This window comes from Trachurus trachurus (assembly GCF_905171665.1).
Source record: "Trachurus trachurus genome assembly, chromosome: 15".
Classification (NCBI taxonomy): domain Eukaryota; kingdom Metazoa; phylum Chordata; class Actinopteri; order Carangiformes; family Carangidae; genus Trachurus; species Trachurus trachurus.
The window spans coordinates 1,626,217-1,643,709 of record NC_139906.1 but is presented as its reverse complement, the minus strand read 5'-3'; positions in this window follow the sequence as shown (position 1 = coordinate 1,643,709).

Genomic DNA, 17,493 nt, shown 5'->3' with positions numbered 1-17,493 from the left:
AATATACTTCTAACCAGTGTTTCTAGATTGGAAAAAATGTGTAGAAAATGATGAGCTATGTTAAAAAGTTGTCAGAATGTCCCATGTATCATTTTTATGCAAATTAGTGCCGCCATTATCGAAAAAACCTAATTTCACTATATCTCAGCCAATACTGCAGATATCTGAACAAATAAGGTGTCTAGACCCATGTTTTGGGGGTCAGAGATCACAATAAACGCTACAGATGCCTGAAGAGTCGCACATCAAGACTCCAGAACAGTTTTTTTTTTTATCCCTGTGCCATTAAAGAGCTGAATAGCAGCCTAAAGAACACATAGGCAACAATGGGTTGTGCAATCTCCAGCAGGCAATATGCAATATCCTGTTTGTAGACTAATGTTTTATATGCTTTTATACTTATTTTTTATGTGATGTTTTTATAGGTCTTATGTTTTGTATTGATTCTGTCTTGTGTGTTGTGTGGTACCACAGCGGAGCAGCAACATGAATTTTGTTGAATTCTTTTTCAATGACAATAAAGGCAATCTAATCTAAAGGCAATCTGAACTTTGGCTCAGCAGCAGGTAGATCCAGGTGTGTGTGTGTGTGTGTGTGTGTGTGTGTGTGTGTACCTGCTGTAAAAGATAGGCTAATTCTATAATCATAGAAGGCTGAACATCTCAGGACATGTCTGCTCCAACTATTCAGCAGTGTAAAGCTAAAGCATGTGTGGGCCTTCTGTCATATAGATATCTGACAGTAGCTGCAGCATCAAGATAGAGATGAGAACAGGGCAGAAGTGGTGGAAGAAGACAGTGTGGCCTGAAAGAGAAACATGGTGAAGCAGAGGAAAGGCTCATCACCGGCCGGTCCAGGCAAAAGATTTATAAAATGAGTTTAGTTTTTGCTCTCCAGCCACAGCTCCACACTAGACCAGTTCTGAGTTCGGTTTCATACACTTGAGTAAGTGAATGGGGGGGGGGGGGGGGGGGGGGGGGGGGGGGGGGGGGGGGGGGGGGGGGGGGGGGGGGGGTCCACAATAATCCATATTAATGGGGATTCATAATAATAAACTCGCGCTCGTCTGCAGAGCTCGCTGCAGCTCTCTGTGGGTAAGATGAGCAGGGACACTCTGCTTGAGCTCGGTCTGACTTTAAACTCCGAATTCTGGGTTTAGAGTCAGAACCCCCTTTTTTTCACAGTGGTGCTAATACTCTTCCACAAAGAAACTCCAACAGCAGCAGCTCCATGTCCCCCCCCCCCCCCCCCCCCCCCCCCCCCCCCCCCAACAAACCAGCAGCAGGTTGTGTTGATTTGATTTTTTTTTTGTCTCAAACAAGCACATCAAAAGACAAACTGTATATGTAGAAAGAAACAAATCAATAATGATACTGTGCAAGTTTGAGAAGGGGCTGAAGGAAGCAAAGCTGATCAAGTTCAGCCCCCCCTTACATTGTCTCTCTGGGTTTTTACTTCCATTTACATTTGGATTTCTTTGAGTCTAAATCCTCATTAAAGGGTCTGATCTGTGACTCAATATGCAGCAGGGGAACTATATGCGTGCATTGAGTTGAGTTGATGTCCTGATAAAGCAGCCGATGTGTTTCTGTGAAACCGTCTTTCAGGAAATAACAAGTCATGCCATGTTAAATAAGATGTAGTGACATGAGATGGTGAGGAGATAAAAGCTGAGGTTAACAGAGCAGCAGAGGACGAGTCCAGCAGTCAGAGAGGAGACAGAGATGAAGACAGACGTCTACATGGACATGGATCACCTGCTGCTGCTGCTGCTGCTGTGGAGCTCAGGTAGGACTGAGGGACAGTGATGAATTACAGGGGAGTTAAGGGCAAGGCAAGGCATCTTTATTTATGTAGCGCATTTCATACCAAGGCAACTCAATGTGCTTTACATAAAGACTAAACTTTTTAAAAAAAGAACAGCATATAACATCATAAACAAAAAAAAACACTTGGTTACGCAATGATGCAACAAGTGAGTTTTTGATTAAAATATTGAAAAAGAGTGTTTCATGTTTAACTTGGGGAGCATACGTCAGTCCGACTGCCCAAAAGTCCGACGGCTCATTTCTCCGACTACCCATTCTACAGTGTTAAGGTTAGGTTTAGGGTAAGGTTAAGGGTTAGGGCTTATGGACGCAAAATAAAGAAATGTATGGTCGGAGAAATGGGTAGTCGGACAGACGTCATGCGCCTGTTTAACTTTATGTCTTTTGGAAATCATGAACTGTTTAACACATTAACGGACATTTTGGTCAGGAGAGCACAAACTTTTGCATGCACAATTGAGAGCTGATACTTGTGCAAAATAATTGATTATTATGTTTTCTTCTGTTCTAAATGTGTATAATGGTATATAATTTGAATTAGAACAATTTTCTTATCATTTATAATGTTTTTTAAGAATTATTTTAATTATTTTATGAGCATTAACACTACTAAAGGAGCTATATTCTATGTAAGAATTAAGCCACCCAATACTATGTCACCAGAGACCATGCACATGCACACATAGGGCCCAATGTCTCATATTGAAAAGTGGCCTTTTTATGTGTTTTTAATAAATAAATACATTCCTGTTGTGCATGGGGATGTAAAAATCCCCATGCTAAATCAGTCTGGCCGCGAACCGACGGCTTTAGGACCCGGGGGGGGGGGGGGGGGGGGGGGGGCCTGTACAAGCACACAACCCCACATTGGCCTGCACATGGATTCTGCTGATTCTGATTGGCTCATGGCTGGCTCATGGCTGCCAGTGCGGCCAATCACATCAACGTGGGCCTAGCTTCATTCTATTGGCTCTAACGGTTCGAATGAGCCGTCAATCACTCGAATCGACCACTCCGCTGCAGAGATAGAGGCTGATAACCAAACCCACCCAAATAAGCTGCTCTCAGTGCAGCTTTACACAGACAGACACAGAGGGTTAGGAATGCAATTCTTATTTAGTCCTGGTTGATTCATTTTCAGTTAGTTTATGCAAATTGTGTGAAAATAAGATTAAACAATGGTTTATAGTAGCAGGTGGTTCCAAGCTGTGCCAAAAATGGACATTTTGGAAAGTTCGCCTGAATATTTTGTAGTAAAATCTCAATAATTTTGTCCTGCTTCAATTAATCAGAATCAACCACTGCAGAGACAATGTTCATATGTTGTAAAATGATTTTATAGAGAGTTTGAGCTTCATTAGCATTATTCTAAAGGGCACTCATCAAAAATATGATTTTTTTTAGGCGAATATTAATTTTATTAATTTTTTCTGTGTGTCATCTTCATTTACTCTTCACCAGTAACAGATATACTGAAATTTACACATCTCAGCAATTCCTCAATTGTTTCCCTTTACTATGACACCAAAAGTATTCAAATAGACCTTGTGGTTGCAGAGATACAGTATACTCATTTTATTTTGGATATGCAATTTTCGAGAAAAGGCCTAAATAATAGGCTTGGTTTTTAAAAGGGAACAACTTCAGAATGACTTGTTCCTGACCTGTGTGATGGTGCGACTGTTTCTGCTTCTTAGTGACGTGGCTGTCTTCACAGACCTCACTGATGTTTCCTTTCTGGTTTTCTCCTCAGGACTCTGGGCTGAAGGAAGCCACAACTCCACAGGTAAACAGAGAGGATGAGGACACATGAAGGTGCTGGTGGATGGATGAGTGTGGTGTCTACGTCTCAACACTGAAATGATTTCACTGTCAACACTGATCACCAGCTGACGGTCCTTCACGTTCCTGGTCACAGATCGTCTCCTTTACATTTAAAATGAGTTCCTAGAGTGAAAAAGTAAAGAAGTAGATGTATTTCAATAAGGATAGTTTACAAGGGTTACTGACGGTCCTGATATAGAGTGAATACCAGAGTAGGATCATCTCAACCAACTTACTGACTTACTGAGCCTCCAGATCATCTGAGTCTGTCACAGAGGTTTAAGTCGCTCCACTGTCACGTCTCATCTATGTGCGGCACACAGAGTTATCCATGAGGTCGTACTTCTCTCTCTCTCTCTCTCTGGACGTGCATGTGAGGGAGCGCGCACCGCGAGGCTGCTTCCCAATCAGCTCAGTGTCAGAGGTTGTGACTTAAAGCAGAAGTAAGCAATATTTTTGTGTTAGTATAAGTCTTAAATAGTTATATCTTCCGACAGCAATCACTTCTATAGAGTGTTTGGTCTGAAACACGGGTCTGTCAGTCCCTCTGCTCTGCTCTGAGCCAAGGAGAAAACTTTTCTCGTATCCTACAAGTTTTATCCAATGAGGAGAGAGAACGGCATAAAGGGGCGGTCCTCTCTGTGTGTGCAGCCAAGGGATGCGCGTGAATGTGGTGACGTAGGGACGAGGACTGTTATGGTGCGTTCAAGGCAGCCTGTAACTCGTGTTTTTCCGACCTGTTTTGTTTTGTTTTTATTATGGATCCCCATTAGTCCTCACCTTGGTAAGGACTATTCTTCCTGGGGTCCAGACACTCATATATGACAATCAAAACATAATACAATAACTTACAGAATTAGATAAATGACAAACAACAAAATAAAACAAAATAATAAGAATAAAAATATTTTACAAATACAACCAACTTTGACTTTTCAAAACCTTAAAAAAATGTAAGTTCTTTACTAATAATGGCCTCTTTTATTTTCTTTTTGAATCTCCATTTATTTTCAATGTTGGTCATGTTTGGTGGGAGCCTATTCCAATATGTCACTGCTCTGTACATTACAGTTCTCCTAAGTGCCTCAGTTCTTGGTAGAGGCAGGGTGAAATGAGCACTCAATGCATGCCTTGTTGCATAGCCATGCCTTTCCTTAGTTGTTTGTAGCTGTAACACCAAATTATTAGGTTTTCCCACATGATAAATATTAAACAAAAATGTGACCAAACTATAAGCAAATCTTTGTTCTACTGTCATCCAAGAAGTCGACCATCCAAGAAGTCGACCACCAGTTCGATCTGGTACGTGTTCACGGGTCAGAAGTTACGAGTGGCCGTTATAGTGACTTTCACAGGTAAAACAGGTCGGAAAAACACGAGTGGGTTGCCTGGAACGCTACAAAGTCGTTAGTTGTGACTTGAAGCTGTAATTTACGGTTTCAAAAGCCTGCCTGGAACGCAGCATTAGCCAAAACGACCGGATCGCTTACTTCTGCTTTAAATGTACATTGTAATAGCAACTCTCTTGTTGTCTTCCTACTGTGCCTCTTGTTGTCATTGTTTTATATCAGTGTCGTTCTTCATGCTACCACAAGATGGAGCCAAAGTAATTAATCTTCACCTGCTCAGGTACAAGTGGAGCTACAGTTTGGATTTCCTTCATTTGTCTTTGAATCAAACTCACTTCTTTTACTCTTCACTCTCTTCTCTGTGTTCAGAGTCTGTCAGGTTGGTGGGAGGAGCCAGTCGCTGTGCAGGTGACCTGCAGGTGAAACTAGAAGAGTGGAGACCAGTGGAGAGCAGGTACAGCAACTGGAACCTGAAGGCATCATCTGTAGCCTGTAGAGATCTGGACTGTGGCTCTGCTGTTTCAACAAGAGTAAGAGAGGAGTCCTCAGAGAGGTCTGTGTGGTGGATCTACACTGACTGTGTTCAGTCTGGATCTACCCTGAAGGAGTGTTCATCATCAGGTTACTCTTCCTCCACCGTGGAGATCACCTGTTCAGGTGAGTCCATCAGTGACATCATCAGTGACAGTCAGGTTCAGTGTCTTCCTTCCTTTGTTGTGGAGACAGAAATGTTCAGTAACTTGTTCTTTTTGTATTTAAGTGAGTGAAGGTCTGATAACAAGACATTTAATATCTCAACATGTTACATCATCGTCTTTAGTCAAGAAGTCAACTTCCACTTTCCACTTCCATTTAGACAGTTTGGAGATGTAGGAAAACATTTTCAACAAATCAACTTTCATACTTTGATGCAGTTCAGCTGATCTAAAAGTACTATAAAGTCGTCTTCCTCTCATGCCTCTGCATCATTATTTTCTTTAACATCAACAGTTTTAACCCTTCAGTCTCTTTGAGCTCATCGTCTCTGACAGATCTCATTCTTCAGAGTTTGACAGATTTCTCTCTGGTTTATTTCTGCTGTAAAGACGTCAGAGACGCTGTGAATCCTTTTCACTCCTCGTGAATTTATTTCATCTGTGGCAGCAAATCACATCACATGACTCTTCAGAAACTCCTGTAGGTTAAAGTGGACTAACGAGGTGGTTGACTGATGATGGTAAAGTTGTTTCTGTGAAGATGTTGAAGTCCAGACCGTTGGTTGACTTGAGCCTTTGACTCATGAGCTGGACTGTGAGTTTCTTTAATGGTTGTGTTGGGGACAGAAGGAACTCATTTCTGGACACATGCTGATGACTTTAAAGTTGATATGACAGTAAATAAAGGTCAGGATCAAAGTTTAAATGTTGTGTCTCTCTCTGCAGACTCTGTCAGGCTGGTGAATGGGACCAGTCTGTGTTCAGGCAGACTGGAGGTCAGGTCCAACCAGTCTGACCAGTGGTGGTCCTCAGTGTGTGAAGATCACTTTGACCAGCAGGATGCAGAGGTGGTCTGTAGGGAGCTTGGCTGTGGGGCTCCTTCAGTCCTCCAGGGGGCGCTCTATGGAGCAGTGGAGGCTCCAATGTGGACCAAAGAGTTCCAGTGTGGAGGCAACGAGTCAGCTCTCCTGGACTGTAGAAGCTCAGGCTCAACTAGAACCAGCTGCTCACCTGGCAAAGCTGTTGGACTCACCTGCTCAGGTACAAGTGGAGCTACAGTTTGGATTTGTTTCGTTTCTGTTTGAATCAAACTCACTTCTTTTACTCTTCACTCTCTTCTCTGTGTTCAGAGCCTGTCAGGTTGGTGGGAGGAGCCAGTCGCTGTGCAGGTCAACTGCAGCTGAAACTAGGAGAGTGGAGACCAGTGAACAGCTGGTACAGCAACTGGAACCTGAAGGAAGCATCTGTAGCCTGTAGAGATCTGGACTGTGGCTCTGCTGTTTCAACAAGAGTAAGAGAGGAGTCCTCAGAGAGGTCTGTGTGGGAGATCGACACTGACTGTGTTCTGTCTGGATCTACCCTGAAGGAGTGTTCATCATCATATTCCTCTCCCTCCACCGTGGAGATCACCTGTTCAGGTGAGTCCATCAGTGACGACATCAGTGACAGTCAGGTTCAGTGTCTTCCTTCCTTTGTTGTGGAGACAGAAATGTTCAGTAACTTGTTCTTTTTGTATTTAAGTGAGTGAAGGTCTGATAACAAGACATTTAATATCTCAACATGTTACATCATCGTCTTTAGTCAAGAAGTCAACTTCCACTTTCCACTTACATTTAGACAGTTTGGAGATGTAGGTAAACATTTTCAACAAATCAACTTTCATACTTTGATGCAGTTCAGCTGATCTAAAAGTACTATAAAGCAGCCCCCCCCCCCCAGACACACACACACACACAGACCATGATCTAGGATTTAACCCTAACCCTAAACAATGAAGAAAGCTCTATGTCTGACTGTTAACATTCAGCCAACCAATCATCTCTCTGTTTACAGACCTGCTGGTCCAGCCAATCATCTCTGTGTCCTCCATGTACGGGGTCTCCCAGGCCCAGCAGCAGGGTTATTCAGGAGTGTGGATGGGCTCCAACTTCACCATCAGCTGCTCTATCCAGCCACAGTACCCAGGAGGCTCCTTCCAGCTCACCTTCACCTCCTCCAACACAACGGACAACTACACCCAGCCAGCTGTCAATCACTCCGCCTCCTTCCTGTTTCCTGCTGCAGAGCCCGCCCACCAAGGAAACTACAGCTGTGTTTATCACCTCTACGTTTTCTCTCATAACTTCTCCTCTGAGAGCCGTCGACTGTCCCTCACCGTCTCAGGTGAGTTGAAGCACATTTCACCTGTCTGTGCTCAGGGGCCCAAGTTGTCTCTTCATCCGTCCATGTTGCTGTAGTGAAAAGTCCACGACAGGAGAGGGTCCAGTGAAGGTACATGAGCACCATGATGGTGAGAAACTGGGTTTTACATGATGAGTCAGACGTCAGCAGGATGATTCATCTTCACCAGGATCATGTTTGGTAATCTGCCTGTAAAGATGGTGATTAATGGTGCCTTCATGTGCTATGGTAATTATGGTAAACCAAAAGGCGACATGAAAAGTGCACATGAACACCCTCTCATGTGGTATTTTCCACTGGGCAACTCGTAGAATTTTTTGATGCCCGAGCTGCCGAGATGAGAATAACCTTTGACCTTTTCAACATGGCGGCGAGCAACGCAAGATTCGTTAATGGTAAGCAAGGCAAGCCTTTAGAAAACAGTTAGCAGCTATTCACTTTATGTATGCGTGCATGTAGAGTAAAAAACACAACCAAACAGCCAGTGCTAAATCTCCATGAATATTAACATTTACCGTTTGAGTTTTGATAATTCATCTTCTTGCTGTAAGAGATGAATTTGGCAATCCAAGATTGTTTACACGTAGATGCAGCACGTGTCATATATCTATGGTTTTATCCAAGTAACGAGTCTGAATCTGTGTGTCCACCATCTTTATTTTCTCTGTACAACAACAAAAGCACATGAACACAACGCACTGGTAAATACCAGGTCACAAGTGGAAAATACCATCTGTACCATAGCACATGAAGGCAGCATAAGACTCACCTGAGACATTTCAACCAGACACAGGCTGGAAGGAGACAAGAAGCTTCAGTTCATCCTTTCAGACTAACTCTGTCCACCTGTTGTGTCTGTCCAACATCGTCAGTGCACAGAGACGATCAGACGACCTCATTCTCTAAGAACCGACTCAAACATGTTGAGGTTTGTTTAAAGCAGAACTATGCAAGTCGGCCGGAAATAGCTCGCTCCTTCGTTGGTTTCTCTTTTTTTTCCCTCTCCAGAGCTCCCCCACAGTTCTGGGAGGCACTCAGGCACATGTCACTGTCGTAAAAAAAAACAAAAAACTAGCCACCACCACCTCCTCCACCTCCTCCACGTGCTTGTGTTTATTGGGGTATTGGCCTAGACCCCATTCACCTCATAATAGGTCACTCAACCATCACAGTGTCTCTGAGCCACAATAATTACGGGCGCATGACGTCTGTCCGACTACCCATTTCTCCGACCATACATTTCTTTATTTTTGCGTCCATTAGTCCGACCTCCCACTTCTCCGACTTATGTAGCCCTAACCCTTAACCTTACCCTAAACCTAACCTTAACACTGTAGAATGGGTAGTCGGAGAAATGAGCCGTCGGACTTTTGGGCAGTCGGACTGACGTATGCTCCCCAATAATTACAGCCCAAATCCTGCATAGTTCTGCTTTAATGAAGCTGTTGTACTCATGTCATGTGATCTAACGTGATGACTGAATGTGTCTCATCAGATCCAACAGGTCGCATCATCAGACTGGTCATCCTGCCACTCAGTCTGCTGATGATGCTGATCGCTGTCATCTGTCTCAGCCTTAAGGTACCAGACTCTCCTCTGTTGCCCTGAGCTCTGTCTGACATGAAGCTCTCAGCTCCTCTATGTTGAACTGAAGTCTCATGTCTGTGTGTGCTGCCACATCTCTCCAGGCCACCAGGGGGCAGAGTCCAGTCCAACAGGAGGCCATAGAGCTGCAGTCTTTCAACCTGGGTGTTTCCACAGCAGAGGGAGGGCCAGCTGAAGAAGAAGGAGTCCAGGCTGCTGCAGAGGAGGAACTCGTCTTACATCCAGACTCGTCAGCTGCCACACACCTGTCCATCAGCTCAGTCAACGATCCTGCACCGTCCCTCGGATGTTCCCTTTAGAGTTTCACTGAGATCCTGCATCGTCCCTCGGATGTTCCCTTTAGAGTTTCACTGAGATCCTGCAGGAGGAAATCATCTGTGGTTTCATCTCTCCTCTCAGTCTCATGTGATCAACAGGTTTTTGCAGCACAGAATCTCACTGATTTATTGGTTTAGAGACTGAAAGTACAGGGATGAAAAGCTATGAATCGTTTTTCTTTATAAATAATCTCTTCCATTTAACGGGACAACGAGGAGTTTCTATTTGGTTATAAAAAAGTCTCACGTTAATGTGGATGAATCTACGTTACCACTTGTTAATGGGCCCATTTTCGATAAATATATTGTTTTGTCTCTATCGTTATTTTGTTATTATTAGTGGTGGCTTTCGGTTTCGTGGCGAGTCATGAGAATAACGCCGCCGAATCTCCGTTTATGGTGGGAACTACGACGGTATGTGATCGTCTTCCAACCTCTGACTTTAATTCTTGATGAATGAAAACATGAGTCTGTCTTGCGCCGGTCAAAGAATTTCACGGTGCGCGGAGGCTCATAAATGTAGTGTGAAAACACTTTGCTTTTCCAAAACTCCTCGTTGTCCCTTTAAAAATATTATTATCAATAATAATAATAATAATAATAATAATAATAATAATAGTACATTTTATTCATAAAGTGCTTTTTAAGGACTCAAAGACACTGTACAGGAAATAAATAAAAACAAAAAAATGACACAGGAAGCACAGAAAAGCATTTAAACATCAGGGGCATTACAACAGTTAGGAATAAAAACAGACAACATTTAGGTATTAAAAGCAAGCTTGAAGAGGTGAGTTTTGAGAGAGGTTTTGAAAGTGGACAGGTCAGAGCAGGTGCGGATGGGTTTGGGAAGGGAGTTCCAGAGGGAGGGGGCAGCGACACTGAAGGCTCTGTCGCCCCAGCAACGGGGCTTGGTCCTGGGGGGGTAATGACAGGAGGTTTGCATCAGAGGAGCGGAGGCAACGGTTAGGAGAGTGGGGGTCGAGGAGGTCAGTGAGGTAGGAGGGAGCCAGGTTGTGAAGTGCTTTGAAGGTGAGAAGAAGGATTGTGAAATGTAAACGGTAGGGAACAGGAAGCCAGTGAAGGTTTTGGAGTACGGGGGTGATGTGGTCATAGGGGCGAGTGTGGGTGAGCAGGCGGGAAGCAGAGTTCTGGACGTAGGGGAGAGTGGGGTAAGTTGAGCCACTTTTTGTATTCAGGATCACGACATCAAGACAATTATAGTTTTGTTGCTAACTAACACATCTGCATATATTTCAGGATGTTTTGCATCCCTACAAATGAACAGAATGAGTGTAAATATAACTGGTTTTAAAATATAGCATGTTCAAAAAAAGTGGTCTTGTGACTCAACTTACCCCATGAATGGGGTAAGTTGACCATAGGAGTGGGGTAAATTGATCAACCCCCCCTTCTTTCCTTCCATCCATCTCCTACCTCCCCCTTTACTTAATATTTCATCTGTCCAGGTTGCAGGTGAAGACAAACTGCAGGGACTTCCTGCTGAGCCACCAACTCTCTGAGATTTGGGGAGTTTTGCAATTACGTTGCATGTTGGGAAGAATCCCAGATATTTTTCTTTGAAATTAAAGTTTGGCACACTATAAACAACTTTTCCTGTTTATAGGAACATACTTACTGTAATCACAAACATACAGAATCTTGATTTAATCATTTGGACATATACAGCCAAAATATATTCATTAAGTGTATAGGATAGGTGGCTCAACTTACCCCTGGCCAAAATTCCAAGGTTACGAATGTGGGGGGAGGGCGTCAGGGAAGTGTTATCGATAGAGAGTGTGAAGTTGTTGGCAGATTTGGTGAGGGATTTGGGACCAATGATGATGATATCTGTTTTGTCTTAGTTCAGTTTCAGAAAGTTGAGATGCATCCATGATTTGATGTCGTTGAGGCAGGAGGTGAGGGTGGCGTGGGTGGTAGAAGTGATGGATTTGGTGGAGATGTAAAGCTGGATGTCGTCGGCGTAGCAATGGAAGTGGAGACCATGTCGGCGGACGATGTTACCGAGGGGAAGCAGGTACAGGATGAAGAGGAGGGGACCAAGTCGTTGAGGTGGAGGGTGGAGGAAAGGCGGGAGAGGAGGATGGAGTGACCGATGGTGTCAAAGGCTGCAGTGAGGTCAAGAAGATGAGGATGGAGAGGTGGTCGGAGTCTGAGGCGAGGAGGAGGTCATTGGTGATTTTAAGAAGGGCTGTTTCGGTGCGACGTTGAGTACGGAATCCAGATTGAAACGGTTCAAATATAAGTTGTTGGAGTTGAGATGAGCTTTGAGTTGAGCAGCAACGACACGTTCAAGTATTTTGGAGAGAAATGGAAGGTTGGACATTGGCCAGAAATTGCTCAATGATGTCGGGATTGAGACCAGGGGCCGTATTCCTAAAGATTCTTAGTGCAAAGAGTTGCTCCTAGTGGCCAAATTCTAAGAAAATTCTTAGAATCATGATGTTTTCTTAGAATCTCCCCTAAAAGTTAAGAGTAGATCCTAGTAAAGATAAAAGCTATTCCTAAAGAATCCTAGCTCTTAAGAGAGCTCCTAAGGTGGGATCTGTTAAGAGCAGGGAAGAGGACTTTTAAGTGGCTTAGGAGTTCCCTAAGCAGAAGACAATATGGTGGACAGAAGAGGCAGGAGAGATATTCTCGATGACAGTGAATTAATGAAACGCTACAGATTGTTCCTGTTCCTCTGTCCAGTTGGGTTTCCTTGTTCTTTCAAAGCCAACCAACACTGCTTCTTATAGGCCAGTCAGCAACAGGGCTGGACTGGGACAAAAATTCAGCCCGGGCATTTTCTGTCCAGACCAGCCCACTACATTATCACACAGCGTAGAAGTGTGAAGTCCACAATTCTTGCGGAGAGAGACAGGGAGATGAGGACAAACAGGGACAATAGTAAGAAAATATCATGACAAATAATCTAAATAGAAACATATTACAGACAGTAGCAGCATTAGAGATGGAACCTATTAAAAGGTGACTCAGTCATTATGAAACCATAGAGAATTGGGGGAAAAAAGTCTAAGAATTACAGGTCTGAATAGATATGCATTCTCATATGTGTATGTGCACAAGTATGTATTGCCCTACTTCCTCGTCCACAGCCAGCCAGCTCCACTCTCACCAAATTTGTGACCTGCAAGAAACAGCAAACAGAACTTGTACTCAGTATTTGTGTACTGACAAGTATATGTAGCCAAGTAGCCTTTTTGTGACGTGGTGACACCTAGTGAATACATTTATCTGTCATGAAGGATGACTTAAAAGTCTCAAAAGAGGCCTAAGGCCTACTGTATTCCTGTTAATTGAACTTAAACGATATGCAGATGTTTGAATTTAAAATCATCATCAATGCTTCAAAAAGGATATACCGGTAATCATAATCAAACCTTTTTTTCTTTCTTTTTTTAAATCTGAGACAAAACAAGTTGCATAAACTCACAAAGTCAAGATGAAGGTCTCAGATATGATGGATGACTCACAGCCCTTCAACTAATGGGCTAATATGTTGTCACATGTTAGAAAAATAACTGCTTCAATCCCTGTGGAGCTACGTTAGCATTAGCGGCAGCTGCATTCACCAGTATGCAGTTAGTTATCACATTCAATGTAAAAACGTTTTTTGCTTTGTTTTGGACAGGTCTCAAAAGTGTAGCCTAGCCAGCCCCAGGCTAATGTTACTTGCCTCCACTCGCTCATCATCGCCGGGTCCTCCTCGCTCGTCTCCCGGCGCAGCAGCACCTGTGGCTGCTGGGGGGTGGGGGGGCGGTGGTGATCCCCGGCACAGACAAATGATCAAGAGGGAGGGGAAGGGCGGGCCAACGAGAGCTGAGAGATTTCATTGGACTAGCCCAATGTCCTTCAAGAAAATCAACCAATGGGCCACGTTTAGTGGCTCAGATACTGTTGCGGTCGATAAAAAACTATATCCTTTTTTTTTTTTTTTTTTTTATTATGACAGTACTGGGTCGGCCCAAATATGTGCATCGGCCCACCGGGCATTGCCCGGTATGCCAGATGGCCAGTCCAGCCCTGGTCAGCAATCACAGACACTGATGAAAGCTGAGCCATTTTACCCTTGTTAATACCAAATTGAGTTGAAATGTTGAAAGTTGAAAGTGCAAAAATTACCAGCATGGTAATTAATATAAGCAAGTTTCACTATGTGAATACTGTGCAAGTTTTCACACATTTTGTAGGATAATTTTAAAGTATAGTTTACTATTCTTAACAGATATGTGAAATATTTTTTACAATTACACAGTCTTTATAAGATTGGATTCTATGGTTAAATGTATCAATTTGAGGGTCCATCCTTTGCCCATTATCACCAAAAGTATATTTCTTATCTAGCTTTTTTTTAAGGATATTTTTTGGGCTTTTTGGCCTTTAATTGACAGAACAATTGAGAGAGAGAGAGAGAGGAAGCAGAAAGAGGGGGACAGTTGTTAATGAAGCTAGGTGGGATAGGGTCGAGTTCGCAGGTTGAGGTTGTCATTCCTTTGAGAAGGGTTGGGATGTCGTGCTGGATGATGGGGGGGGGGGGGAATGGGAGAAGACCCGGGCAGTTATAGGAGGGCAAGACAAGGCAAGGCAATTTTATTCGTGTAGCCCGTTTTTACAAACAGTTTGTCTCAAAGGGCTTTACATGGCATCATAACAACACCCTCTGTCCTTAGACCCTCACATCAAATGAGGAAAAACTCCATGGAAAACCCTTTTAACAGGGAAAAATTGGAGAAAATTGGAGGAGAGGAGAAGAGAAGAGTGGAGGAGAGGAGAGGAGAAGGAGGGAGGAGGGGAGGAGAGGGGTAGAAGGAGTGGGAAGGGAGCTGTCAATTGTGTCAATTTTGGATTGAAAATATGGAAGGAAGGAGTTACTATTTTTTTTTATCATTATTATCGCTATTATTATCAAGTGTGAAGCACCATGTATGTGAATATGTTTGCTATGTATAATCTATGCAACTATAAGGTTCTTGTCATACTGTTGTGTCTATTTTAGTTTTTTTTTCTGCAGTAGTCTATAATTAATGTTAACCCTCAGGACAAGTGTGGGGGTGGGGGCTTTGGGTTGGGAGAGTAGCAGCCGTAAGGTGAGGTCACGGCTTTGGTTGAATGCAATAGCCAATGCTTGCTGATATTTTGTATAAATAAGATGAAAATTGTCTGCACTGTTGTGTTTCAACTATGCTGATGTCCTTCTGCAAACGAAATAAAATAATCTCATCCAACGTTACGTGAATAAAGAGCAAACACCTGGATTTGTACAAAATGCTAATAAAATGATGACATGTGAGTGTAATAGTCTACTTGCCAGCCCATAGAGCCCCACTGTGAACCCGGAAATGTTGAGTACCCCAAAGTTTTATGTTAGAAATAGATAGTAAGGGTCCCCAGTATTCAGAAACTGCCGGATGCTAACTTATATATATTGGGCAATTAGCACAATTTACATAATTAGCATAAATTAGCATAATTTCCTATATGGGCAATATTTCAACAAAATTGACTTGGCTGATCTGGGCAATATTGGAGTGGTTTTAGGGGTTATTGATGATGCTGAATCCATTTCTGACATTTTCAAAATTCAAAATGGCTGTCTAAACCGGAAATTACCAGATTTTAACCGCCAGTGGGCCGATTTTGATGGATTTCAAAATCTGGTCACCGGTTTAGACAGCCATTTTGGATTTTGAAAATGTCAGAAATTGATTCAGCATCATCAATAACCCCTAAAACCACTCCAATATTGCCCAGATCAGCCAAGTCAATTTTGTTGAAATATTGCCCAATGCCCATATAGGAAATTATGCTAATTTATGCTAATTATGTAAATTGTGCTAATTGCCCAATATATATAAGTTAGCATCCGGCAGTTTCTGAATACTGGGGACCCATACTATATATTTCTAACATAAAACTTTGGGGTACTCAACATTTCCGGGTACTCATTGTTGGCAAGTAGACTATAAATATGACTGCTGCCTATTATTTGTCCAGTCAAAGTCATGAGGCTGCAGCAGATGGCCAAGCTCAATAAAGTAATAAAACACATCAACCCTTACATACCGTTCATTTCATGCCTTCATAGTACGATAACAATTCCCTCTGATGTTTGAACTACAGATCTAATGTACATGTGGTGTTAATAAATGGGTGATGTAGCTGTGAGAGAGCAGGGAGAGGGGATTGGGGTTTTACACCACTCATTATCTATCTATCTATCTATCTATCTATCTATCTATCTATCTATCTATCTATCTATCTATCTATCTATCTATCTATCTATCTATCTATCTATCTATCTATCTATCTATCTATCTCTATAAAAACCTAAATCAATATTTTAGTTGTGAACTACAGTGAATATCAATTTCTAATTTCCTGGCTTCTCAGTTTTCCAGTGGTGGATTCATATTAACAGTGGTTATAAAATCTAATTATGAATAAATAAAATATACTTATTTAGATTCAAGATTCAAGAGCTTTATTGTCATCGTGACATTTTAAAAAGCAAAGTTGCTGTAAGGTGCACTGAAAGGCAATAAATACGAAATTCCTATATTTAAAAATTAAGTGTAAGAATAAATTGCATATCATTTATTATAACTAGATGATCATAAGATTATGATTTAATGTTTAATTGTGTGGAGTTAGGGAAACAAAGAAGTTACCACCGTGGTAGTTGGATAATAAAATAGCCTATTAGATAAATACATTTAAAAAATCGATCTGCGATCATGGGTTTTGTTTTGTCCGACTCATTCATGAACATCAACACAATAATAGTTTCGTTCCGTAAACACACCATCGCCATTGGATCCTATCGGTGAAAGCACTGATTTCCGACCACAACATCAACCAGTGAACGCATCATATGACATACGCATGCGCAGTTCCTGCTCGAACCCGATTGGTCCGTTTCAAACTCAGACCGCGGCGGCTCAGTGTTGTTGTGTTTTAGCTCCACAACAACTAAACGTCAAGTTAGCGGCTCACAAAAAGAAGATTAAACTACTCTACCGTGTCTGAACCAGATGCCACGCGCTCAGCGGACAGGTGAGTTCACCTGCGGACCAACATCCGGGTCACAGAGGCAGGTGGCGACGGCTTTTATTCACAAAGAGAGCGGGGGTTTGTCAAACTGTAGTAGAAGTGTCGGTTAGCAGTTAGCAGCTAGCAGTTAGCACAGTTAGCATTTAGCTTAGCCGCTGAACGTGAACAGAAAACGTTTTTGTTTTTATAGTTTTATATTAACGGACCGGATATTAACAGTTCGGATAAACAGAGAGAGAAAGAGGTTCGGTGAACAGAACCGGACCTACCGGAGCTTCTGTCTCCTTCTCCCCGGTCTCTGAGGAACCAACTGCTGCTGCTTTTATTCAACAACCGTCATTTAACGTTAACTCTTTTAAAAAAATTTTTTTTAAGGGAAACTTTATTGACAATTCAGGTATTACATTTAGTAAAACATACAAAACAAAGAACAATACAAAGCCAGGGGTGTCGCAGTATTCAAAATAGTATACAAAACATTGCTATTAATCCAATAAAATATTATATAAAATGCGTAACTCAGTGGTTTTAATAGCTTTTTTGTTTGATGAATATTGTTTGAGTTCCTTCTCAAAAATTAAAAACAATGGATTGTGATTAGCGAATTTGGATTTGT